We start from the raw sequence: 26851 nt of genomic DNA, 5'->3' as shown, positions 1-26851 counted from the left end.
TTCCTATTTTTTTGATTCCTATTTTTTTTATTACTATTCTGTTGATTACTATTCTGTTGATTACTATTCTGTTGATTACTATTGTTTTGATTACTATTGTTTTGGTTACTAATCTGTTGATTACTATTCTGTTGATTCCTATTTTTTTGATTCCTATTTTTTTGATTACTATTCTGTTGATTACTATTCTGTTGATTACTATTTTTTTTATTACTATTCTGTTGATTACTATTCTGTTGATTACTATTGTTTTGATTACAATTTTTGATTACTATTGTTTTGATTCCTATTTTTTTTATTACTATTCTGTTGATTACTATTCTGTTGATTACTATTGTTTTGATTACTATTGTTTTGGTTACTAATCTGTTGATTACTATTCTGTTGATTCCTATTTTTTTTGATTCCTATTCTGTTGATTACTATTGTTTTGATTCCTATTTTTTTTATTACTATTCTGTTGATTACTATTCTGTTGATTACTATTGTTTTGATTACAATTTTTGATTACTATTGTTTTGATTCCTATTTTTTTTATTACTATTCTGTTGATTACTATTCTGTTGATTACTATTGTTTTGATTACTATTGTTTTGGTTACTAATCTGTTGATTACTATTCTGTTGATTACTATTTTTTTGTATTACTATTGTTTTGATTACTATTGTTTTGATTACTATTGTTTTATTACTATTGTTTTGATTTCTATTCTGTTGACTACTATTGTTTTGATTACTATTGTTTTGATTACTATTTTGTTGATTACTATTGTTTTGATTACTATTGTTTTGATTACTATGGTTTTGATTACTATTCTGTTAATTACTATTCTGTTGATTACTATTCTGTTGATTACTATTGTTTTGATTACTACTGCTTTGATTACTATTCTGTTGATTACTATTCTGTTGATTACTATTGTTTTGATTACTATTTTGTTGATTACTATTGTTTTATTACTATTGTTTTGATTACTATTCTGTTTATTACTATTGTTTTGATTACTATTTTGTTGATTACTATTTTTTTTTAATACTATTTTGTTGATTACTATTGTTTTGATTACTATTCTGTTAATTACTATTCTTTTGATTACTATTGTTTTGATTACTATTCTGTTTATTACTATTGTTTTGATTACTATTTTGTTGATTACTATTTTTTTGAATACTATTTTGTTGATTACTATTGTTTTGATTACTATTCTGTTAATTACTATTCTGTTGATTACTATTGTTTTGATTACTATTGCTTTGATTACTATTCTGTTGATTACTATTGTTTTGATTACTATTCTGTTGATTACTATTGTTTTGATTACTATTTTGTTGATTACTATTGTTTTATTACTATTGTTTTATTACTATTGTTTTGATTACTATTCTGTTGATTACTATTGTTTTGATTACTATTGTTTTGATTACTATTCTGTTTATTACTATTGTTTTGATTACTATTTGGTTGATTACTATTTTGTTGAATACTATTTTGTTGAATACTTTTGTTTTGATTACTATTTTGTTGATTACTATTTTGTTGAATACTATTTTGTTGATTACTATTCTGTTGATTACTATTCTGTTGATTACTATTGTTTTGATTTCTATTGTGTTGATTACTATTTTTTTAATTACGTTTGTTTTGATTACTATTGTTGTAATTACTATTCTGTTGATTACTATTGTTTTGATTACTATTGTTTTAATTACTATTCTGTTGATTACTATTGTTTTGATTACTATTCTGTTGATTACTATTGTTTTAATTACTATTGTTTTGATTATTATTTTGTTGATTAGTATTGTTTTAATTACTATTGTGTTGATTATTATTTTGTTGATTACTATTGTTTTAATTACTATTCTGTTGATTACTATTGTTTTGATTACTATTTTTTAATTACTATTGTTTTGATTACTATTTTGTTGATTACTATTGTTTTTATTACTATTCTGTTGATTACTATTGTTTTAATTACTATTCTGTTGATTACTATTTTTTTAATTACTATTGTTTTGATTACTATTTTGTTGATTACTATTGTTTTAATTACTATTCTGTTGATTACTATTGTTTTGATTTCTATTGTGTTGATTACTATTGTTTTGATTATTATTTTGTTGATTACTATTGTTTTAATTACTATTGTTTTGATTATTATTTTGTTGATTACTATTGTTTTAATTACTATTCTGTTGATTACTTTTGTTTTGATTACTATTTTTTAATTACTATGGTTTTGATTACTATTTTGTTGATTACTATTGTTTTTATTACTATTTTGTTGATTACTATTGTTTTAATTACTATTCTGTTGATTACTATTTTTTAATTACTATTGTTTTGATTACTATTTTGTTGATTACTATTGTTTTAATTACTATTCTGTTGATTACTATTGTTTTGATTACTATTGCGTTTATTACTATTGTGTTGATTACTATTGTGTTGATTACTATCGTGTTGAGTTCTATTGTTTTAATTACTATTTTGTTGATTACCATTGTTTTGATTACTATTTTGTTGATTACCATTGTGTTGATTACTATTGTGTTGATTACTATTGTGTTGATTACTATTGTGTGTATTACTATCACGTTGATTTCCATTGTTTTAATTACTATTTTGTTGATTACCATTGTGTTGATTACTATTGTGTTGATTACTATTGTGTTGATTTCTATTGTGTTGATTACTATCGTGTTGAGTTCTATTGTTTTAATTACTATTTTGTTGATTACCATTGTTTTGATTACTATTTTGTTGATTACCATTGTGTTGATTACTATTGTGTTGATTACTATTGTGTTGATTACTATCACGTTGATAGCTATTATCTTGATTTCTATTACACCTTGTAGTTATGCACATTTCTAATGGTTCTTGAAATAGTTTAGTATTTCAATTTATTTATCTCAAGTAAATGCAGGACACGTTTGTGACTGAAATAGACCAATGTGGGGTCTCATTGATTTTTTTGTGGCATATCAACCATTTTCAGGTAATTTTATGCTAAATTCGGTCATTTTATAAATGTTCTTATAATTCAAATTTTTTTATAGCTTCAGTCTATTCTGTTTGGTTTTATTCTTTTTCAGAAGAAAATTGTTGATTGTGTTTTTGGCTTTGCAGAATATGATTGAGTTTTCCAAAGGGAAAGGAAAGAAAAACAATAATATTAATATTTGCTGCATCTTTTGTCAGGAAGCCAGTATCTCCGGACAGGCTTATCTGGTAGTACTGTTGGGTCAAAGTGAACCTGGGAGTAATGGTAACTAAGGGGGAATTCCATATTCCCCATAACCCTGAAATGGGGCCCTCACCATTTGATTATTAGAAGATCATACCAAAGACCATGGCTAATGATTTGGTTATTTTGTTTTACAGCAATATCAACTACTTTTGTGTTATTTAATGTCAAATTTAGTCATTTTGAAATAAAATTTTTATGCTTCAAGTTCTTTATATCTCCAAATATTTATTTATATTTGATTTAGTTTTTTGTAGAAGAAATTTTTTTTTCTGGGGGTTAAAGAACATGATTGAGTTTTACAAAGTTTGAGTTTTACAAAGGGAAAGAAAATGCAATATGTTGAATAGGTGAATTAGAGAAGTTTGATCTGATGGCTGAATTAGATCTGATCGATGCATCACTGTGACTGCAAGATGTGGATATGGATCAACAGTGAACCTGTCGGGTAATAAATAAGTTACTAACTCGTATAATCTACTCTCTTTTCTTTTCTCTTTATTCGTTTAAGTGATGCTTTCTTTTTCATTCCTTTATTGCATGAATATGTTGGTGAATTTGGGACTTGCTAAATAATCATTTCACAACAATCAATTTTTTCATCTATTTTTCTGATTTGCCATTTCTCACATTTATGGATCTCATACTTTACAAAACAGGCAATTGTCATTCACATCTCATTTAAGCCAAGATCCATGCCACAAAGGCCTTGTCATGGACAAAATGTTAAAAATCAGAAAAGGCAATTTAGCTTTTATATAATTTCTAATTAGGGGATTCAAGCAGCAAATTGATTATGGCTTGGTTGCAGTTAAGTAATAGGCCTAGCCTAGTTGAGTACTGGAAGTTCAATACCTTTTTACTAGATATATTGAAAAGGTAGAATTCTTTACTCAGCATGGTAGAGTCGAGGGTGATTGCCAGAAATAAGTTCTGGGTTAGACTAAAATATAGAATTATACTTCTACACCAAGTATAGCCAGAATCGTACATGAAATCAGGTTAAGACAAAGGAGTACTTATAAACCTGGCTCAGATAGCGATTGAGGAGGGTTGAGACTCCCTAACCATAGAACTAGTTAAGGGAGTTCTCCACCATTATCAGAGACAAGTAGTTATTGCTATGTTAAAGAAACTGTTGCGGACTAGGATATAATAATCCTCTCACTACAAAATAAAATAATGAAACGAATGTATTGGCGAGAAGAAACACAATGGTTGAAATAAATAACATTTATTTTTCGTGGAAAAATAAAGTCTCTTGTGAATAATGTTTAGTTCTGTCGTATGAAAGGGATGAGAGATAAAAGACGAAACCGCATGATGAAATTACTGAAAGGTCCCAGAAAATGTTTGTCGAATCTGGCGGTTGACTTTGGTCGCGAAACAAATCATGGCGACTTGTTTCGACGGTGGAAAAAATGGGAGAAGGAGAGGACAAAAGAATGTGAGTCGTCACATGTTCGCACGCGTCAAAAACAGTAGTAGCATCTCGCGTGTTTAACAACACGTGTGTTGCCGTAGATGCCAGGAGTAAGAAAGAGAATTAGTGTGGATGCTGATGCTTTTTATATCCTGTTACCGTGAGTCAGCATTTTTTGTTGTGACGTCATAGCTCGGGTGCGTGCGCACAATATGTGTGTGTGTGTGTGTATGTGTGTGTGTATGCGTATATATGCTTGTGAGTGTGTGTTTGAGGATGTGTATATGCATGCGTGTTTGTGTGCGTATGTGCATGCGTACATGTGGGTGTGTGTATGTGAGGAAAAACATGTTCGAACAAGACTCCCCCTCCTGAGGAGAAAAAAAAATATAAATATATATATACACACAAGAGAAACGTATTTCGTTTTTTCTTTTTTATGTATATATTTTTTTTTATGTTCTGTATTCTTTGAAATGTTTTGGCCAATGAACTTTTCGACCTATGTTTGTTGTTTGTGGTGTGTTGTTTTTTGTAATTTCTTTGTCAGTTTGTGAGTGTGTATGTTCTTGTATTGGACTACGAGAAATATGTAATTGTTCGTCTATGAATGCAGGTTTAAGTCTGTCTATTGCAATAGTGTCTTTTTTATCTCTTTTTAAAATGGTAAAGTACTTTTTACTTCTGTCGAGAACTGGATATGGTCCGGAATAATTTGGACAGAGTGGTTTTTTGACTGCATCGTTCCTGATAAAAACATATTTACAGGTGTGAATATCGCTTGCAACGAAAACGTTTGTGTCTGGCTTTTTGGTTGGGGTGAATTTTAATTGTGACATTTTGTTTTAAATCTGTCACAAAAGTTGTTGTTGGGGAAATGTCTGTATTGTTGTTGCAGAATTGTCCCGGTAAAATCAGTGCTGATCCGAAAACTAATTCTGCAGGTGTGCTCTGCAAATCTTCCTTCACATTGTTGCGAATTGCTAGGAGAATGAATAGCAAATTGTCTGACCAGTCCGATTTGTTTTCGTTCCTTGCCAAAGATGCTTTTAATTGTCTATGAAACCGTTCCACCATACCATTTGCACAAGGGTGGTAGGCAGTAGTTTTAATGTGTTTTGCTCCCAACAAATGGTTGAATTCAGCGAAAAGTTGATTGAAACTGTGAGCCCCTGTCTGTTGTGATTACGGAGGCTACTCTGAAAATCGCCATCCAATCTTGTAAAATCGCTCTGGCTATTGTTGCGGCTGATATGTCTTTCATTGGTATTACTGTTGGCCATCTGCTGAATCTATCGACTATAGTAAGGATATGGGTGTGTCCTTTTGAAGTGGGCAAGGGTCCAACCAAGTCGATATGAACATGAGTAAACCTAGCATCTGGTACACTGAAAGTTCCTGAAGGTGATTTTGTGCGCCTGTGAACTTTGTTTTTTTGGCAAGAAATGCAAGTTTTAGTCCAACTACGGATGTCCGTATTCATATTTGGCCAAACAAAACGTTCCCCTATTAATTTCACGGCACGTTTTCCTGGGTGGGACAAATTGTGGAAGTGCTGGAAAACTTGACGTCTGAAGCTGGGTGAAATATAAGGGCGAGGGTGTTTTTGTTAAACATCACAATAGAAATTTATTGTTCTGAACGGTATCAGCATTTCTTTCAGCTTCAGTGAAGTATTGTCCATTATAGCTGGGAGCATGGTATCGACTAATTGCTCTTAGTGGAGTGGAATGGTATTGGTTAATTCCATACTTAGTGGAGTGGAATTTAAAGAAGCAATTGTTGCGTGAGATAAAGTGTCAGCTACGATATTTTCTTGTCCTTTTACGTACCGTATATCGGTAGAATATTGAGCTATATAGTCAAGATGTTGAATTTCTCGTGGACCATATTTGTCGACATGGGTGTGTAGAGCAAATGTTAGGGGTTTATGGTCGATATAAATGGAAAATTTTCTGCCTTTGAGGAGATGTTTTAAGTGCTTAATTGCAAGATAAATTGCAATTAACTCTCTCGAGAAAGTGCTATATTTAGTCTGCGCTTTGTTTAACTTGGCAGAGAAGAATTAATAGAGGTCATTTTGTTGTCAGAAATTTGATGAATGACAGCTCCTACTGCTATTTCCGATGCATCCGTCGTCTATCTTGGATATATGCAAGTTTGGTGAACTTTGCCAAAGCAGTTTTTGATTGTTTGAAGGCCTGTAGTGCAGGTCCTTCCAAAAATAACTGTTGGTTTTTTTGTTCGGTTTTTCAACAAGTTCGTTAAAGGTGTGAATAACGTGGAACAGTTAGGCAAGAAACGTTGGTAATAGTTAATTATGCCTACAAAACGACATGCTTATCTGATAGATGTCGGTAGAGGGAAATTTGAAATGGTACTTACTTTTTCAGGCAAAGGGGAGATTCCATCCTTGTCGATTGAATGTCTAAGAAATTGAACTTGCTAGTGGCCAAAAACACATTTATCAGCGTTTAGTTTCAGACCGAAATGTGACAGTCTTTCAAAAGTTTGTTCCAGGTGTAACCGGTGTTCTTCGAGGTTTCTGCTGACGATTAAAATGTCGTCCACGTATGCCAATATGAACGGCAGGCCTCTGAAAACTTTGTCAATCAAATGTTGGAAAGTTTGACAGGTGTTCATGAAAGGCATCCTTAGGAATTCGTAAAGGCCAAATGGTGTGGTCAGTGCAGTTTTATGAATGTCTTCTGCGATTGGAATTTGAAAATATACCTTTACGAGGTCCAGCTTGGAGAAAATTGTGGCGCCTTGGAGTCCCTTGGCGAAGTCATAGGTATGGGGGATAGGATATCTATCCGGAACTGTTTTCACGTTTAAGCGTCTAAAATCTCCACACGGGCGCCATATGGTGTTGTCAGCTTTCTGCACCATGTAGAGTGGTGATGACCAAGCACTTTTCTAGGGTTGTATTATCCCCATATGTTTTGAAACTCAGATATTGCCAATTTGTATTTATCCAGTTTCAAGCGTCTGGGGGTTCAATAAATGGTCAGTCCTGTGGTCTTGATATAGTGCTTAGCACTATACTTGATGGGGTCCATATTTATAAACGGCTGGGAAAGTTGGGGAAATTTTGGGAGTAACCGGCAGACGTGTAAGTCTTCGGGTAGGGAAGCACTGATTCCGGTGGTTAAAAATTTTGAGGTAGTTTCTCTCACCGAAATCTTCGTTTCGTTGTCTGTCAATGTGTGAGGAGATGTCGACAGACAGGTTGAAATGGGCTAAAAAGCCTGCCCCCAAAATTGGAGTAGTCATGCTGGCTATGGTGAAATTCCAGAAAAAATTCCTTCGCATTCCCAGGTTTAAGTTTAAAGTTTTCTCACCAAAAGTGGGTATTTTTGTACCGTTGGCGGCTTGTAGGCTGAAAAATTGGGTCCCTGTTGGGTGGCCATGCAGTGTCGGTATGACGCTGATTTCTGCTCCGGTGTCTATTAAAAAGTTATATCCATGGATTTTGTCACGGATATAAAACAGATCTTTTTTCTGTGCTCCAGCTACAGTTGTCATTTGTTTCCCTGCGTTGGTTTTTTGAACGCACAGGGTGTAATGCATTTTCTTGCATCGACGCCAAATCTCCTGTGGTAGAAGCAAATATCTTGTCTATCTCGTGACGTGGACTGGTTCCTGCTTAAATTTCTTCGCTTGTACCTTTGTCGCGTGTCGTTGTAGTTTCTGGGATTATGTCGACGTGCTTGAAGTACGTCAGCTAGCTGCTTTGAAAGCATTTCAACCGTAGACTTTAATTTGGCTAATTCTTCATCTCGGTTTTGATCAGGTTGCCATTGATGGGCGTATACTTGTCATCTCTGGGAACTTTCATGAATTCTGTCAGCTATGTCGGCGAGCTTTTCTGCTGCCGTCTCCTCGGACATCGGAGTGAGGATCTGCTTGGTATTTGGGGGTAATTTACCCAATCAGAAACTCCTCATGTTGCTGTCTGAAATTTTGTTGCCTCCCAGCAAGGTTTTCATATAGCAAAGTAGTTGAGAAGGCATACAATCTCCTAACTCAACTTGCGTGAATAAGTTAAGAAGCATGGCTTCGTTGGAAACACCGGTTCGTTGCAGGATTGCTTGCTTCAGCGTGTCATACGGTCTTTCCTCAGGTATATTTTTTGAGAAAATCTGTGACTTCTTCTACCACCTCCAACGGCAGTTTTTCCACTAGGTAACAATAATGCGCTCGTTGTGACATTACCCATTTAGCGTCAAATATGGCCTGTAATTGGACGAACCATATTTTTGTACTTGTCGGGTTGAAGGGTGGAATGTTTAATGCCATGGTTTCGTTGTAGTAGTCCATTTGTTGAAGTTCCATTTTGTTTTTGATTTTGTTGAAATTTTTATATTTCAATTTCTTGTGTGCGGTTTGAAAATGTTCCTCCACGTGGTCGAGAAGGTTTTTTTTTTTTTTGTTTTTTAGAGAAAAATTATTTTTTATGCGTGCCGTGGATTTGTGTGGAAGAGTTTAGTTTACACCGCGTATTTCGTTTAAACACATTCACTTCATTTTAAATTAAGGGGTCACCATCGTTTGTTGCGGGCCAGGATATAATAATCCTAACTCGCTACAAAATAAAATAATGAAACGAATGTATTGGCGAGAAGAAACACAATGGTTGAAATAAATAACATTTATTTTTCGTGGAAAAATAAAGTCTCTTGTGAATAATGTTTAGTTCTGTCGTATGAAAGGGATGAGAGATAAAAGACGAAACCGCATGATGAAATTACTGAAAGGTCCCAGAAAATGTTTGTCGAATCTGGCGGTTGACTTTGGTCGCGAAACAAATCATGGCGACTTGTTTCGACGGTGGAAAAAATGGGAGAAGGAGAGGACAAAAGAATGTGAGTCGTCACATGTTCGCACGCGTCAAAAACAGTAGTAGCATCTCGCGTGTTTAACAACACGTGTGTTGCCGTAGATGCCAGGAGTAAGAAAGAGAATTAGTGTGGATGCTGATGCTTTTTATATCCTGTTACCGTGAGTCAGCATTTTTTGTTGTGACGTCATAGCTCGGGTGCGTGCGCACAATATGTGTGTGTGTATGCATATATATGCTTGCGAGTGTGTGTATGAGGATGTGTATACACGTGCGTGTGTGTATGTGAGAAAAAACATGTTCGAAGAAAACTATCGAATAAAACTTTGGAATTTGAAAAGATGAGTACAAGAATAAGTTAAATAAGAATAATACATTTGGAAAGTCAAAGGAGGAACAGAGAAAAAAGAAAAAGTGAACATGAAAAAAGAGAAAACACATGAAAAAAGAAAAAGTGAAAGGAATAAGAAAGAGAAATAAAACAAGTCAATAAAAAAATAGGACATAAACTCAGAAATCAGACTTTAAAAATTGCACTTTCTGAATTCAAAGAAAAAAAAATGAAATCTCACTTTTTCTGATTTACAGAAAACAGAATTCTGCTAAAAGCTTGGCAGTAAAGGCAAGATCCATCCAGAACAATTTGCTCTTTTTTTTTTTATTGGAATCTTTTGAGATGAGTAATTTGTGTATTTATTTGCGGACTGTTATACTCATCTTGATAGGTTTTGTTTTACCACATTTCGCCCAACTCATCCTCTGGCCTTCTTCAGGTGATTAACCACAACAGGATAGGAATGCAGAGTCTTGTAACTGTATCCCCAATAATTATTGTCTTCCATAGTTGTTGTTGTCTCACCATGTTTTGGCCGACTAAACCTCTGGCCCGTTTTGGGTAAGCTAGAATGGTGTCTGTGATGACACATCTGAGTAGTATGCTTCTATTCTTCCAGCATTACTGAAGCATGTATTCCCTAGGTTAAGTAATTGCTTTGTCTCCTTTCATTTTTTGGAGATCCAAGATTCCAATTCCAGACTTATTTTGTCCATGACGTCAGTTGAATTCATCTTAAAAAGACATCCAATCTCACATGCACCAGTTTGATCAGGACTGACAACAGGTATTCTACACTTAGAAAAGTTGAGAGGAGGAAAGAAGTCTTACTAATCCATATCTTATTTCGTTTAGTTTATTTTTTGTGTTGTTTTACTGTTCATCATCAGAAATTATCTGCATTGTTCATCTACAAATTTAAGTTCATAGAGTAAATGAGGTATTTTTGTAATTATATAATGTGTATTTGGTGAACAAAAACTGGTAATTGGAAGGCTTATCTGGAATGAATAGCAGGAAGTTTTGACTGCATTCACTTTTCAATTCTTTTAATTTATAATAATTTTTGAATTTATGGCAAATAAATATATCAATGTGTAGTATCTGCCCTATCAGAGGAGAAATCCTTCAGAACTGAGGATGTTTTTTAGTTTTGTCCTAATGCTCAGTGTGTCTTTTTGGGGATAGGGAATTTGATTTACCTACATAAAAAATCGACCATGTGTCTATCTTAGCTCTGTAACAGTATCATATATAAACGCTTTGCCTATGCAAACCTAATGTAATCTCTAGCATGCAAATTTCAGTAGAACTCTATCATTTTATTGTAGTTTAATGTTTTATAAAATCCGATTTATATAATAGCAACTTCATTGTATCTAACCCGACAGCAACAGGACATCTACCTTCAACATTGTGGCAGTAGAAAACATGTTAAATTGACAAAAAAAAATAACAAATATAACCAATTTGTATTATTTAGATTCTTTGAACTATTGTTCTCATCTTGTCATTTTTACAACATTTCGGTCGATGTAACCTCCGACCTTCTTCAGGAATATCTGGTCGAACTCGGGAATCTTTCTGTCGAACTTGTGAATCTGCATGGAATTTCGAATGGAACCCTTTATTTGATCCATGAGGGTAGCATGATCTTGTTCCATCAGATATCACTGGGTAAAAGTCCTAATATGCAATTGTATTGGAGTATTACTCACACTAAAAACAGTTTCAATCTTTGCGCGACACTCAAATACAATTGCAAATTACTTAAGACTTTAACTGTACAAATAAATTTTATCAAGTTCTTTATCCACTATGCCACGGATCCTTAAACGTGTTTAAAAAATTGAAAATAAAAAAATGAAAATATTGTGTTTGATGAAATAAGTGAGAAAAGAAAAACGATTCTTCAAAACAAAGAACCTCTTACCATTTAGGACTTTTAGGTCTTTTTATAGGAAATGAACATTCTTAATGTTGTGGTGGCAACCACTTATTTGCATATGCGAATAACATAACACTATAAATGGCAAGCCTAGGTTGGTCTTGGTGTGTCTTACTCAAATGCCACCAGAAGTGACGCCGAAGAGCGTACATGTCCTCCCACCAAGACTCTCTGACTCGACACCGTCATTTGTACATATTGTAAATATACCTTTTCTTTAATACACTTATTATTGCGTTATCTTGTTGTTTGCGTCTTCATACTAATTATTGTTCAACCTTGCAACCACAACAGTTGGCGACGAGATATGAAGCGTCAAATATAACAGTTTGACGAAGAACTATTTAAAAAAAAAAAAAAGTACAACGCAAAGGTTGACCATTTTTTTTAAGGAATGCAAAGTGTTGACAAGCAAACGGATTTTACGCTAAAGAGAAGTTCAACTCAAGTGAAAAAAAAAAAGCTCTAACGTGGCAAAAGCGACAATTTACGCCGGTTTCTGGGAATCCGACTTGCAAACGAATGTAAAAGTGAATTTTTGTTTTGTCGCTACACGACAAATCTTACTAAAGGACCAACTTGCAAACGAAAAGCGAACTTTGTTCTGTCGCAAAAACGACAGGTCAGACCCGTATTACGAAAAGCAAGGAAGTAACCTACAAAAAAAGTTCACCAGTGGATTCTAATTACTGTTATCCGTAAACAAAACAACAACTAAAGGACTTTTTTAATTAATGTTTTGGTTGAGGTCGGTACTAAAAGGAAATACCACAGCTAAAACTAAAATTCAAGGAAAGGATTTTTTTTTCTTGAAGTTGTCACTGAATAACGGATAATACAGTAAAACGTCACGGAAAAAAAAGGTAATCTCAATTTAAGAGGTATTTTAATTACTAAAATACTAGAGAAAAAAAAAACTCAAAGAACTAAATGTACTGCATACATTTATTCAATTGTGACTCGATTAAAAAAAAAAAAAAAAACCCAAACTTTTATTTTGTGGAAAGAGTTACTTATTAGTAAGTGCCTAAAAACAGAAAGTCAATTCCATTTCGTGATTCCAGATAAACCTGTTTTATTTTTTTTTTTGCAGCGTGACTCGCAAAAAGAATATATTATTGCAAGCAGCGATATTATTATTGAAAACAGGAGCTTACAGCAATTTGCTTTTTTTGTTGTAACCCAAACCGGTGTATAGTGTACATGGTACAATATTTTTTTTTAACTACACACTAAAAAAAAAAAAAAAAAAAAAAAAAAAAACATGGAAGACTTATCAAAAATGTTCATGCAATTTTTACAAGCACAGGCTGAGCGGGATGAACGCAGACAAGCTACACAAAACGAGCTTTTGCAAACACAAATACAGACACAGGCTGACCACGAGGAAAAGAGAGAGGACAGATTATTGAAATGGCAGCAGGAACAAGAAGAAAAGCAGAAAATGGCACAATTAAAGCAGAAAAAACTGCAATTGGAACAGGAAGAAAGGCATAAGAAACTGCAATTGGAACAGGAAGAAAGGCATAAGAAACTACAATTGGAATATGAAGAAAGACAAGATGAACGTTTTGTTAAAACACTGGAACTACTAAAGAGTAATCGAGAAAATGTCGACAGTGTTAATTTCTCCCATACAACTATTTTTAATAGCATGGACACATTTCATTATGTGCCTGAGGAAGAGAAGAATTTTGAAGCATACTACACAAGATACGAGGATGTTTTTCAACTGGACTGTAAAAATTGGCCAAATAGTCAGAAAGTGAGCCTCTTACTCAGAAAATTGGGTACATCAGAACACAGAAAATTCGTAGATTACATATTACCTAAAAAAAACTGCGGAATTAGAGTTCATGGAAGCTGTAAAATTACTAAAAGAATTATTTAATCCAAATATATCTCTTTTTCATAAAAGATGGCTGTGCATGAATCTAAGAAAGATGGACAACCAAGATTATTTGACATACGCATCAGTTGTCAATAAAAACTGCGATAATTTTAAGCTTGCAGAACTAACGGTAGAAGATTTTAAATGTCTAATCTTCGCTCAAGGGTTAGTTTCCACGAAAAATGCAGAAATACGCAGACGAGTGTTGTCTAAGCTGGAATCTGAGCAAGATTTAACCCTCCAGAAACTAGCAGAGGACTGTGAAAGGGCCATTACACTAAAAAAGGATTCAAAAAAATATAGAAGAATCCGGAGTGGCATATGTAAGAAAAGTTAGAAAACCATACACACCAACCAAGAACTTTACAAAGAAAAGCAATGGAACGGGATATTCCAAAGATAATAACCATAAATATAGTACACAATATAACAAGCCTCTTCCTAGATATAACTGTAAGAGATGTGCAGAAAAGCATTGGGAATCAGATTGTCCTTATAAGAAGAAAAAATGCTACAATTGTAAGAAGGTGGGACACAAAAGCGATTGCTGCAGATATAAAGATTACACCAAAAAGAGAGTACAGCAAACAAAATCAAATACAAAATTAGACAAAGATCGGCGAAAATACGTAAAAGTGGAAATATTTAAAACATCAATAAAGTTACAACTCGACTCCGGCTCCGATGTTTCTATAATAAACCTGAATACGTGGAAAAAGTTGGGAAAACCGGCCATGATGAAAACTAGTAAAGCAGCCCGGACGGTAACTGGTGGTGGTATAAAATTTGAAGGAGAAGTTGTCCTCCCGATAAAATTGAAAGGGATTTCGAAGATATTAAAAATATTCGTACTAAAAAATTGTGAAAATCTGTTTGGAATAGATTTAATTGAGAAATTCGGACTATGGGATAAGCCAATCAATACATTCTGTAAAAAATTAGAATGTTCTTCTCCAACAACAGTAAATATAAAAGACGATTTAAAAGAATTATTTCCTGAGGCATTCACGACTAACTTAGGTCGCTGCAATAAATTCAAGGCCTCGTTTGAACTTAAAGAAAACGCCAGCCCAATTTTTAGAAAAAAGCGAAATGTTCCGTTCGCTGGGTTGGAAAAGATTGATAAAGAATTAAATTAGGCACCGCCAAAACTGGGGGGGCAGGTCAGTACTTTTTGACGAACCGTCTTTTTAAAAATCTACCAAAAATCAGGTAATTATCGGATCAATACGAAATTTTCAGCGATTGTTAGGAGAAGAATGAACTTTATAACAGTGTACTTATTTTTCATAAACGATATTTATATATATATTTTTTTTTGCTTACAAAACCCCCCCTTGTTTTGAAGTGGGAACAAATATGCTTAAAATAATCATCTGAAACTGAACAAAACATATTGTGTTGTTGTAAGGGACAGAATTATAGATTCAAAAAAAAAAAAAAATTGTTTGCATACCTTATTTTGACGTCTGAATATCAGAACTTCGATTCGATTGTGTTTAATTATCCCGCTTTTGAGTTTTGAAGTGTGAAATTCGGTGAATATGTTAAGTAAAATAATTAATTTAAGTTAAGCAAAACAAAAAAAAAATTTTTTTAATATTTATACGAAAAAAGCCATTTTAAAATTTTTGATAAATAAATTAACAATTTTTTTTTAGCGAGCCGAATAATGCATGACCATTATTAAACAGGGCATGCTTTGAATAATCGATACAAAAAAAAAATTCGATAAATATTGTGCCCTTTGTGTTAAAAATAGCATCATTTTTTTCGATCCCGTTTGAAAACGTTTGCCGCCTTTCGACTACGGTGGACCAAACGCGCTGAAATAATTTTTTTTATTCTGCTTTAAATTGCCCCCCCCCCATTTTTGGGAGCCTGACCCCCACACACATACACATTAAAAACCAAACTCATACAAATGGTCACCCATCTGGTACTGGCCAGCCTCAGCTTAATAATACATTGAAATTTTCGTCACTGAAAAATAAGTTTTTTTGGCCTGTTTGGTCTTCCATAGTTTTCTTATTATCAAACGAAAACGTAAACAGAGTCGATCTGAACTCTACGTCGACGCGAAATATCTGGTTACCTATATGAATAAGTGGAATTATTTGAAATTCAGGTACTTATATTATAATATTTTTGCATATTCTCTTAGAAAATCATCCTAAATCTTAGTTAGACAATAAATAAATAAATAAATTAATTATTTCAAAAACCCTTTTTTTTAAATATTTAAATACGTTTTTTGTGCAAGACAAAAAATGTCAATTGTTAACTTTTTGGGAAAATTTAACATTTAAAATTGAATTAAAAATAGTAGAAAAAGTTTTACATTATTCTGTTTTCTATATGATAAAATTCAGGGTTTTATCTTTCTGGAAAAAAAAAAGTTACTCAAAAATAATGGATTTTAATAAATGTAATTTAGTTTTAAAAAACAACAACAACTTGATTTTGTGGCCATTTTTGGCGGTGCCTAAATTAAATAGATTGGAACAGACGGGAATTCTATCAAAAATAGAACACAGCGAGTGGGCAGCCCCCACCGTATACGTAAAGAAAAAGATATTGAAATCTGTGTGACTTCAAATCTTGGGAGGGGGGTGTTGTGGTGGCAACCACTTATTTGCATATGCGAATAACATAACACTATAAATGGCAAGCCTAGGTTGGTCTTGGTGTGTCTTACTCAAATGCCACCAGAAGTGACGCCGAAGAGCGTACATGTCCTCCCACCAAGACTCTCTGACTCGACACCGTCATTTGTACATATTGTAAATATACCTTTTCTTTAATACACTTATTATTGCGTTATCTTGTTTGCGTCTTCATTGTATTTCCTAACTAATTATTGTTCAACCTTGCAACCACAACACTTAAAATGGTGAACATTTCATGTAAAGACATTACTGGCTTTACATGAAATGTTCACCATTTTTTTTGTTTGCTTTTACGTATTTTTTCTTTTTGCCTCCCATTTTGTTGCCTATTGAATGTTCCTTTGCTTAATGTGTGACTTATGGTGATTGTCACTTCTTGACAGAAAATAAAACATCTTTCCCTTGCTTTATTCTTGATTATTAATCCATTTCCATGTACTTTTGAAATATTGTTTTTTTTTTTTTTGTTATTCCATTTAATACGGTTTATAATTTTTTATTATTATTGTTTTTATCTATTTATTTTAATTCATATAGATATATATACACACACACACACACACACACACACACACACACACACACACACATACATATGGAGATGTGATTAAGATGCATCAATTTCTATCTACTGTGGGAACGAAGATGGCTCTTCAGACCATCCCTGCTCTTACAGTCTGTTGCAAAGGTCACACTTAAGCTGAGATTAAGGGACGCCAACTGGTGCTGCTCTACTGTAGACATTCATATGACGCTTTAGGCCTCCAATCAATTTACAGCAAATAGAGCATCTGTGCCCCGCAGTGTTTTCCCCATCAAAAAAAGATTGATCTAAAAAAAAGATGTGATCGCTTGTGGCTAGCTCCGGATAAAGTCATTTTACCGCATAAATCACAGACATAGTTCTGCACAAAAGCCTCCGACAGACCTGATAGATCTGATAGATTTTTCTTCCGGATATCACGCTTCATTTTTGCATGCTCATATTTTTTCTTCTCAAAGCTATCACAGCCATGATAGACCAAGGAGTGCCACTTTTTACGACCATCGGAAGCACTTTCCCAACTGGACACGTCAATACCAAGAGCTTTAAGATTATCTTTGATGTTGTCCTTAAAGCGTTTCCTAGGTTTATGTTGTAGACGATTTCCTTGTATAATTTCACCATAGAACAGGCGCTTTGGCAATCTCTCATCGTCCATCCTTGTCAGATGTCCAGCCCACCTCCTCTTGTTGCATATAATCAACTGCTCGATACATGGTACGTCAGATCGCATGAGAACATCCACATCAGATATAAAAGAGCTCCACCTGATGCCCAGAATGTGTCTCAGAAATTTCTGCTGCACTCTCTCCATGACTTTTATGTGTCTACCATAAGTTGTTCAGTCCTCAGAAGCGTAAAGCAGGGATGGTAAAATACAAGATTGATAGACACTGATCTTTGTACAAAGAGTTATACTCCTGTCAGACCACACTTGCTTCTCCAAGCTACCAAAAGCCTTAGTGGCATGCTGTATCCTGTAGTTGACCTCAGCATCTAAGGTTCCGTCTCTCGCAAAGAGTACTACCCAAATACACAAATGTGTCAACCACGGCACATCTCTGGTTGTTGACAAAAATATTTGGTTCCACATATAAACTACCGGGTGGAGGTGTGAACATGATCTTAGTCTTCTTAAGACTAATAGTAAACCCAAAAGACGCACAGGCCCCCTGAAAACAGATCCATGATACCCTGCATATCCCTCTCACTATGAGCTATGAGATCGGCGTCATCTACATAAAGCAATTCACGAATTAGGTGCTGAAAGGTCCTTGTAGAAGCATGAAAACGATGACAAAGACCTTACTTGTGGTTCTGAAACGCAAATAAACACCCAGAAAATAGTCCTTAAAATGTATAGGAAAGCATAGTTACAAAATAAACAGAAAAAAGTGTGCTGGGATATCACCCTGCTTCACCCCATTGTCAACTGAGATGGGTTCTGATAGGCATCCATTGAAGTTCAGGTGAGCCTTCATATTAGTGTGGAGCTCCCTGAGTAATCGTAGAAATTGAGGTGGGCATCCCAACCTCCCCAGAATTATCCATAGGGCACTTCTGTTCACTGTATCGAAAGCCTTAGTCAACTCCACCAAAACCTGATAAAGCAGAACACGGTGTTCAGTACATTTCTCCTGCAACTGCCGAGTAGAGAAGATCATGTCCGTGGTTCCTCTGCCCAGACGAAAGCCACTTTGGCTTTCTGGAATGACGGATGGACAAATATACTTTAACAATCTATTGAGTAGAACTCTGGAAAATACTTTGCCAACTGCTTCCAACAAACTTATCCCATGATAACTCCCACAGTCGGTCCTGGACCCCTTTCCCTTGTACAGTGATATAAGAATTGCATCAACCCAATCCTGATGGACGGGAACACCCTTCCAGACATCAGTGATAAGATGAAGAATTTCATGAACAAGTTTATCACCCCCATGTAAGAAGACTTCCACAGGAATACCATCAAGCCCTGGAGCCCTCCCAACATTCACTTCCTTGATTGCATCTCTAATTGCATTCTCAGATGGGAACACAGCCATTTCATGGATAAGCTTCTGTTGCGATAAAAATTAATTGATGACGTCCTCATCAACATTAGAGGGGTTGTCAAAAAGATCAGAATAATGCTCAGTCCAACGAAGGAGAATCTTGTTTGGATCCTTTATAAAGGCAATTCCATCACTTGAGAGTAGGGGAGATGTAGATAGTGTTTGAGGACCAAAAGCTTTTTTAAGCAAATGGTACATGCGTTTGAGGTCTTTACAATCAAAAGCCATCTGGATTTGGTTGGCGAGTTTAGCCCACCACTGATTCTTAATTTGGCAGAGTCGCTTTTGGAGAAAACCTTTGTTTGCTTTAAGTGACTGTTGGAGGGATTCTCGACCTCCATGAGAGGCAGACAACATTTTATGATGCAAATCATTTTTAGCACGTAAGAGTTGAGTAATTTCAGAATCATTATCATCAAACCAATCCTGATGTTTAGATTTGCGGAAGTCAAGAACATCCACATTTATTTCATAGAGTGTATTTTTAAAATGTGCGCACAGCCCATCAAAATCAGTAGAATTAACTACATATCAAAGCTTTTTACGTACACTTGGATCATCCAGCCTGGACATATCAACCCGCCTGGGAATCTTAACACCACCCGACCTACACTTCCTCCTTATACAGATTTTCAACTTCCTGCGCACCAAAAAGTGATCTGTGCCGCATTCAGCTCCACGCATAAGCGCACACTACAGACGTCCTGCAAATCTGCCTTCCTGGAAATAATGTAGTCAATCAAGTGACTTTGTTTTGAACGAGGATGGGTCCAAGTAAACCTATGAACCTCCTTGTGGCTGAAGAAAGTGTTACAGATAGCAAAGTCAAACTGAGTGCATAGATGGAGAAGATGCAGACCATTATTGTTGACCCTACCTACACCAAACTGGCCGAGTGAGTCCCCGGTGTGATGATACTTGCAACCTTCGCATTTAAATCACCCATGAGTAAGATCTTCTCAGATAAAGGAATAGAAGAAATGGTACGACTGAGATCTTGGTAAAGCGTGGGATGGTGTCTTCATCATGACCCATGGTAGGGGCATACACAGATAAAATCGTCATATACCTACTGTGTGCAAGAGGGAAGCGCATCATAATTCTGTCACTTACACAGATGGGCTGTTCAATCCTCTTCACCAAATCAGAACGCACTGCAAAGCCAATTCCACCTTCTCGTCTCAGCCCCGGTGGTTTTCCTTTCCAAAAAAAGGTGTATCCCTGCAGTCGATCAACAGGCAAAAATCACTGCTCACACAAATTCTCCCAACTGATTTTGTCGCTTCTCAAACGTCAAATGATTTCTTGATCCTCTCCCACCGACAAGTGACCTGTTTTTATAAGGCATGCGCACGTGATCTCGCGAGACTACGTTCACTACAAAACGTCACGGCCGCCATAATGGACTCCTTTCTTTCTCGATACATGCGACTCACAGGACATACAGACATGAGGACATTTGTACGGTAAGCCATTTTCCCCACAATCCCGAGCCCACTTCCACCAGCTGATCCTCACCACTCAATCGTGTTTCAGACAATATCGTAATGTCTCTGCTGTACCTAGTGAGCTCTCTTGCAACAATAGCTGCCCTACGCTCAGGTCTTTCGCTATCTAGGACATCTAGCAAAGTTTTCACATTCCACATAGCAATAGTTAACAAGACTGATACTGCACCAAACACACCGGGTGTCCTTAACCTCGTTGGATTCCACCCGATATGACAGGTGTTCTTTCGATCGTACATTGTACCATCACAAGTTGGTCTGTTGATCGTCTTCACCCACTGTGTTTTCATGGTGGGGCGCTTTGCCTCTCGATCGAATCGTCTCCTACCCCGTGTAGGTAGTCTCCGGGTACATCAATCACTCCGCTGGTCCTTGCGGCTTGCTGCAAAATGAAGAGTTCTCACCACAAACAAACAGAACTCCGGTTTATAACAATAACAAACTATTAATTTCATTACTTCATACCAGCTACTGTCTAAATGGAGGTGACTAACTATAGCAGTGAAACGATGTAAGACCAGACCAGTAAAGTCACAGATTTCCCATTAACGCAGGCTAGTTAACATAACATCAGCCCCTGAAGGCTCCCAAATCAGGAGCGCTTGACCAGCCCAGCCGTTTAGTTTGGTGGCTACGACTCTACTCTTTTTAGAATTCCTTTTTCTAAATCCAATCCCTTTTCCCCACCTCTCCTTCAGAATGCCTTTTCTTCCTCTTAGAGCTTACCCTTCGTCTTGTCCACCCAACACCTCTCTCTCTCTGTTCCCCTAATTTCTACTCCTCCTCTTCAAACTTATCTCTACCAAATTTTAACCCTCATTTGCCTTGAAGTTTTTACTTATCAAATTAGGAGTGATTAGTCATTCCAGGTCGAACAATGCTTGGCGGCGACCCTTACCCTTGACCCCCATTCTAAGTTGTCAGCCTTAATCAGCTAAGGATCTCTGGATCTCTTCATACCTTTCAACAGAGGTTTTAAAAACAACCTTTCATGTTAACAGATATATAACGACAATGAGATAAAAACAATTATTTGTTTTTTCTCTTTCTGACAAAATCCCATAGACATTTCTGTTTTGTCCCAATCAGACATCAACACCCCCTCTTCTGCCCTCTCTTCCTCTATCCCGTCCGGTCAAACACACCGCAATATGCACCTCGCTGCATGCATTCATGACACCAATAGTGTAATATATTCCTCTCCTGATAAAATTTTTATTTTCCTTGTTTATTATTTTTCTTCAGCTTAATCTTGTTTCTCCTGCAAATATAGAGCAGCCGCCGACCACAGGAAGCCGACCAGCTAATAAAAGAGTAGACAATTTGTAGGTCACCTTTTCTAGACCCTTCCCAAATTCATGGGTAAGCAGTGTACCCCTAGAAAAGGCTGCTCAGCCGCCAGATCATCCATCGAAATTGCTTTCATCTTGTAAGTGATTTAGTTGACAATGTTAGATAAATCACTGGCCGCCTATGTGCAGATTTGCGGCTATGCACTTCCAGCCCGCTAAGCCTGTGCACGTCGCCACGCACCTATCGCGATAGGACTTCTTTTTTTCTTTCTTCAAAACATATCTGCACATAACGATTGAGACACAACATGCTTGTACTACACATATTATACCCTCTCGCACCCTACCACTGGTTGCACAGTGACAAACTGAAATAGTAAGACAACCGAGCAGTGGCATAGTGTGCATGTTTTATTATCACTGAGTTTTAACCTCTTCGGCAGCTGGACATATACACGCACATAAGCAAATAAACATGCATATGTATATATATATATATATATCCCTAGTTCTCACAATATAGTAACCATCCAGAACTTGAGAGGGAGGCTAACAGGTACTACACCTTGCCTAAGGGTGACCTGGAACTATGCAAGGCAGAGGCGTTCATCTCTCTGAGGTAGTAGGTATACCTGCATACCCAATGTGTGACTTATACATACGTACATACATACAGTGAACAGTAGTAAGTGCACACACAAGATGCCTTTCCTGGTTTTTATTCCTGTCCACGTATAACAGCCATATTCACCTATGGCATGCATGCAAACGCCTGCACCTAATTGAAGTGAATGGCATTCCAAGAATGGATTGGGCAATGCTAAATACAAATTAAATATTCAGTTTTCAAAGAATGAAACGATATTTCATTGTAAATAGAATAAAACAAGATAGTCACAGATTATTAACAAGGGATTAAAAATGTGTAATTCATGGACACTGACAAAGGTTATTTTTAATAAATTTCTAGTGCCAATAATAGTAGATAATTGTACTTATTGCCAGTGTTTCAATTGCAAACTTTCACTTAATATTGACAAAACTTAAGTTTTCAACATCCATATTAAACAATTAAAGAGTATCTATACTATTAATAAAATGCTAAATGTTTATTTGTGTGTGTGTAAAATAAAACTTTCGAACGAATGCATCGCATTGAAAAATTCTTTTTTTCCCTGAAAGGTGTGTACCCCTAGATTGTCCTTATCTATATATAGTTCGTAATGAACAATGCTGAATCACACAAAAAGCCCAAAAAAAGGGTTTTTGGGACGTTTCGTGATGTTGTTTAAAAAGTTACCTGCCCATGTCAACGGAATTTAGCATTCGTGGTAACATCTTTCGGCATACGGAAAGGACTTGTGGCACTATGGATAATGCGTCTGACTATGGATCAGAAGATTCCAGGTTCGAATCCTGGTAAGTTCGTAATAATTTTAACCATCATTTTATCCAACGTTTACTCATTATCTTTACTCTTAGAGTATTTGTTTTTTTCAGTGATTTTGTTTGATGCATGAGAATTTCCTATACTCCGAGTTCACAAAGTAAGTGTGGATGGTAAGACGATGTTGAGTGTACTTGATGTTGAGTGTACTCGATTTTGTGTTTGACTCAGCGAAGCTGCTAATTCATAATAAAGTTACTAGCATATCTATACAATTCATTAATTCACTAACACGTTTTAGGAAGACAAAAAAGCTGTCTTAATAGTGAGAGAGATCATGCATGTCATCATAAAGCATGTTTTGCATTTTGAACGAAATGCAAAACATATGAGAAGAGTCAATCCATCTGAACCAATTAATACCCAAAGACTAGAAAAGGCCGAATATTCAGCAGTATAGGAATTAGCATAAGACTATGCAACAAAAGTAGAATTCACAGGCTGTGACTAAAAGTAGACACAAAAGCTTAAGTAAACACATTGCCAGTCACTACATTCCATAGGATGTTGCCAGTAAAGCTAGACTGATGGCTTTCCTAAATGGAAAAGAAAACCAAGTGTACTGAAATATATAATATGGCAGCATAAGCATACCATACAAATATAATAATTCAGACTGGCATAACAGCACTTTCTACATAATGAATGGACAAGGACAGTTTGAGGACTACCATCATAAGAACAACATATGTTAATTATGTTGTATTGCACAGTAAAGAAAGAAAATGTGTAAAAAAGCCTTTATGGGAGCACTCAAATACTATTGAAGAATTGATACATATGTATCCAAACTGCTTTGATAAATTGTCTCTATAACATGTTCTGTGAAACTAAGAACATACATCCACATACATCAAGCAAAACTCTAATTGCATTGATAGAAAACATAAAACAGAAGCTTGATAATCTGGTAAAAAAAAACTATCACTAGAAAGGTAATAAATAAAACCAATAAACTAAGTTCCAAGCTTAACCTAATACACAAAAAAGATGATAGGCAAAGAATTTACCGAGACATAAGACATCTAAATACAGTATTCAAAAGACATCACAAAATTCCTACAATAAAAGAGTTATTGCATTACTTTGCAGGTGCCAAGCTATTTTCAAAGTTTCTTGAAGCTTTTTTAAAAACTTGCTTTTGGTGTAGAGACTTGGATAAATAAATACTCTCAGTAACAACATTCCGAACATCTTATGATAGATACGGCTTCCATAGATTTGGATTAAGTGTATCACAAGATATTTTCCAAATGAAAATAAATAAAATCCTTCAACAAGTTGATTGTGTAGTCGATATTGCTGCTGCTGATGTTTATGATGCTGATGATGATGCTGATGCTTATGATGCTGCTGTTAATGCTGATAATGTTGATGTTGCTGATGATGATGCTATGGATGATACTGATGATGCTGATACTGAAGATGCTGCTGATGATACTGAAGATGCTGATGATGTTGCTGCTGCCGATGATGTTGCTGGTGGTATAGGAGTAGCACAAGCAAATAGTTTGAGAAACACAAAATGGAAATCATTCAATACTGAAGATTAGTGTAATTCAACAACAGATATGTCAGTACTACAGACCAATGCAAGTGGGAAAGAACTTGGGAGCTGCACTGATAGAAAACAAAATTCAATTGCATATGCATCAAAATTTTTGTCAGACAGAAAAACTATTCACGTATAATTCTGCCGCTTCCATGGACTGTTGTTAAATGCAACCCCGAACTGTGGAGTCACAAATGTAATTTGTTCTAGGGGAAAAACTTATAAGTGAATGTGCGTTTCTTTTTTAACTACGGAGGATGAAAAATACTAATTTTGGTTAACACACGCAATAAAAAAGAGACATTATTTATGCCATTGGACGAAACCATACTTCATAAATTTCATTTTAGCAGCAGCAGCTATTTAACACTTCGTGCAAAACATGTTACAAAAATGCGATTTTCTAGGACCCTTGCTTTAAAAAATCCTTTTATTTAAAAAATATGTGGAATTTAAAATATAAATATGGATAAATTCTTAACAATGAAGAATGGAACTACCCATTTAATAATATTTTTTTTAGGTAAGTGATTTTTTGGCATATATATACATATATTTATAAGCAAGTCAAAATATATTGATTTCTTTATATTTTTTTTTAAAAGAAAACTGCTTTAAAGAAACGAATATTGCATAATTTGCTATTAAACCGGTTATTTTTTTAAAATTTGGTCTTTGCTCCTTTAATTGAAAAATAAATTAAGGTTTGAGTTATATTTTCAAGTAGTTATAAGCTTAAAAAATAGTAAGTTGAATTATTAAGGTTCTGATCATCATTTTTAATGGCCACTTTCTGATACACCTATAGAACTCTCCCAAACATACTGGCAATAATTTGATTTCGTCCTTCCTTTCAGTGTTTCCAATCAGGGGGATTGATTTACTAGGATTTGTATAAGGAGCTGGGCACTTATTAAAATTATTTAATTGTTGAATTTTTTGCATTTTGGTTAAATTTGTTAGTTTGCTAGCGCTAAAAGCCCACACAAAAAATTGAACAAAAGACAAAATTAAAAAGAATGGTACTCATGCAGAATTTAACCCCCTCCCCACACCGGATTCCAATTAGTTTAGGGTTCAACCGGCAACCACCGGATTCAGCCGAGCATTGTTCAAATGTTGAAACACTAAACCAACATTTTATTTATTTTTTTGCAGAATTAATTAATGATGGGAGTATTTTTTCCGTTTATTTTCTTAACATCTATTGACAAAAAAAATTTGTACATTCTGTTGAAAAAAAACCACAACTTTTCTCTACTTTCACCTAACTATTTACAGTGTTCATATAAAACATTCATCTTTTGTTTTTATAATAAAAATTCTGTTTTCAAAAAGAAATGTTTACTGCCAACTTTCTTTTAAAAAAAAAGTTTTCCTGAAGAAAAAAAAAAAAAAAACTTTCACCTAACAATTTATGGTAAAAAATTCACCTTTTCTTGGGGGAAAAAACAACTTTTATTTATAAAAAAAAATTACAAAAATAATAAAATAAATAAAAAATACAAAATGCAATTTTTTTATGAGAAATGTGTTCCATTTTAACAAACTGAGCCACAGCAACACGTGGCTGGGTACGGCTAATATATATATATATATATATATATATATATATATATATATATATATATATATACACACAGTACAATCCCAGGGTACAGCATTAAAAATTAGTAACAAAATACAGTACAGTATATAATACACATGTATATAATTAAATAACATTATAAATAACACGGTAAGGTGGGGTAAATACCGTAACCAGGGACTAGAAAAACATTGTATTCCACATCATAACCTAAAAAAAAAAATAAAAAATAAAAAAAAAACGCGTCCCAAGTCCATCATATCCCAGAGTTCTACTGTATTTATAATCAATGTAGCTTAAAGCACACAAGTGTTACTTGTCCTACTCAGTTCTATCACTCGTTACTCTGTTGTCCAAAATTCAACACCAACGTTCGACAATCTGCTGTCTAAACTTTTAACTTCAAAATTAGTGGTAGGACAATTAATCAGAATCGGAATCGTTAATCTTAAGAATCGTGTATTTTGGGGGAATCAGAATCGCATCGTTAAAAAATACCTTAGATTTA

General features: G+C 34.9%; 1 protein-coding gene and 1 non-coding gene across 2 annotated transcripts in view; one reads left to right on the top strand and one right to left on the bottom strand.

The window, feature by feature from the left end:
* The window catches only part of LOC145242415 (uncharacterized), a gene marked incomplete in the record, with an annotated part of 668062 nt that overhangs the window by 597575 nt on the left and 43636 nt on the right, over positions 1–26851 (bottom strand).
* Positions 23112–23184, top strand: Trnah-aug (transfer RNA histidin (anticodon AUG)). Its single transcript has one exon. It is a non-coding gene; the product is annotated as a tRNA-His (tRNA).

This window comes from Euprymna scolopes, chromosome 21, assembly GCF_053919585.1.
Source record: "Euprymna scolopes isolate OS-2025 chromosome 21, ASM5391958v1, whole genome shotgun sequence".
Classification (NCBI taxonomy): domain Eukaryota; kingdom Metazoa; phylum Mollusca; class Cephalopoda; order Sepiida; family Sepiolidae; genus Euprymna; species Euprymna scolopes.
This window is presented reverse-complemented; position numbering and strand designations above follow the sequence as displayed.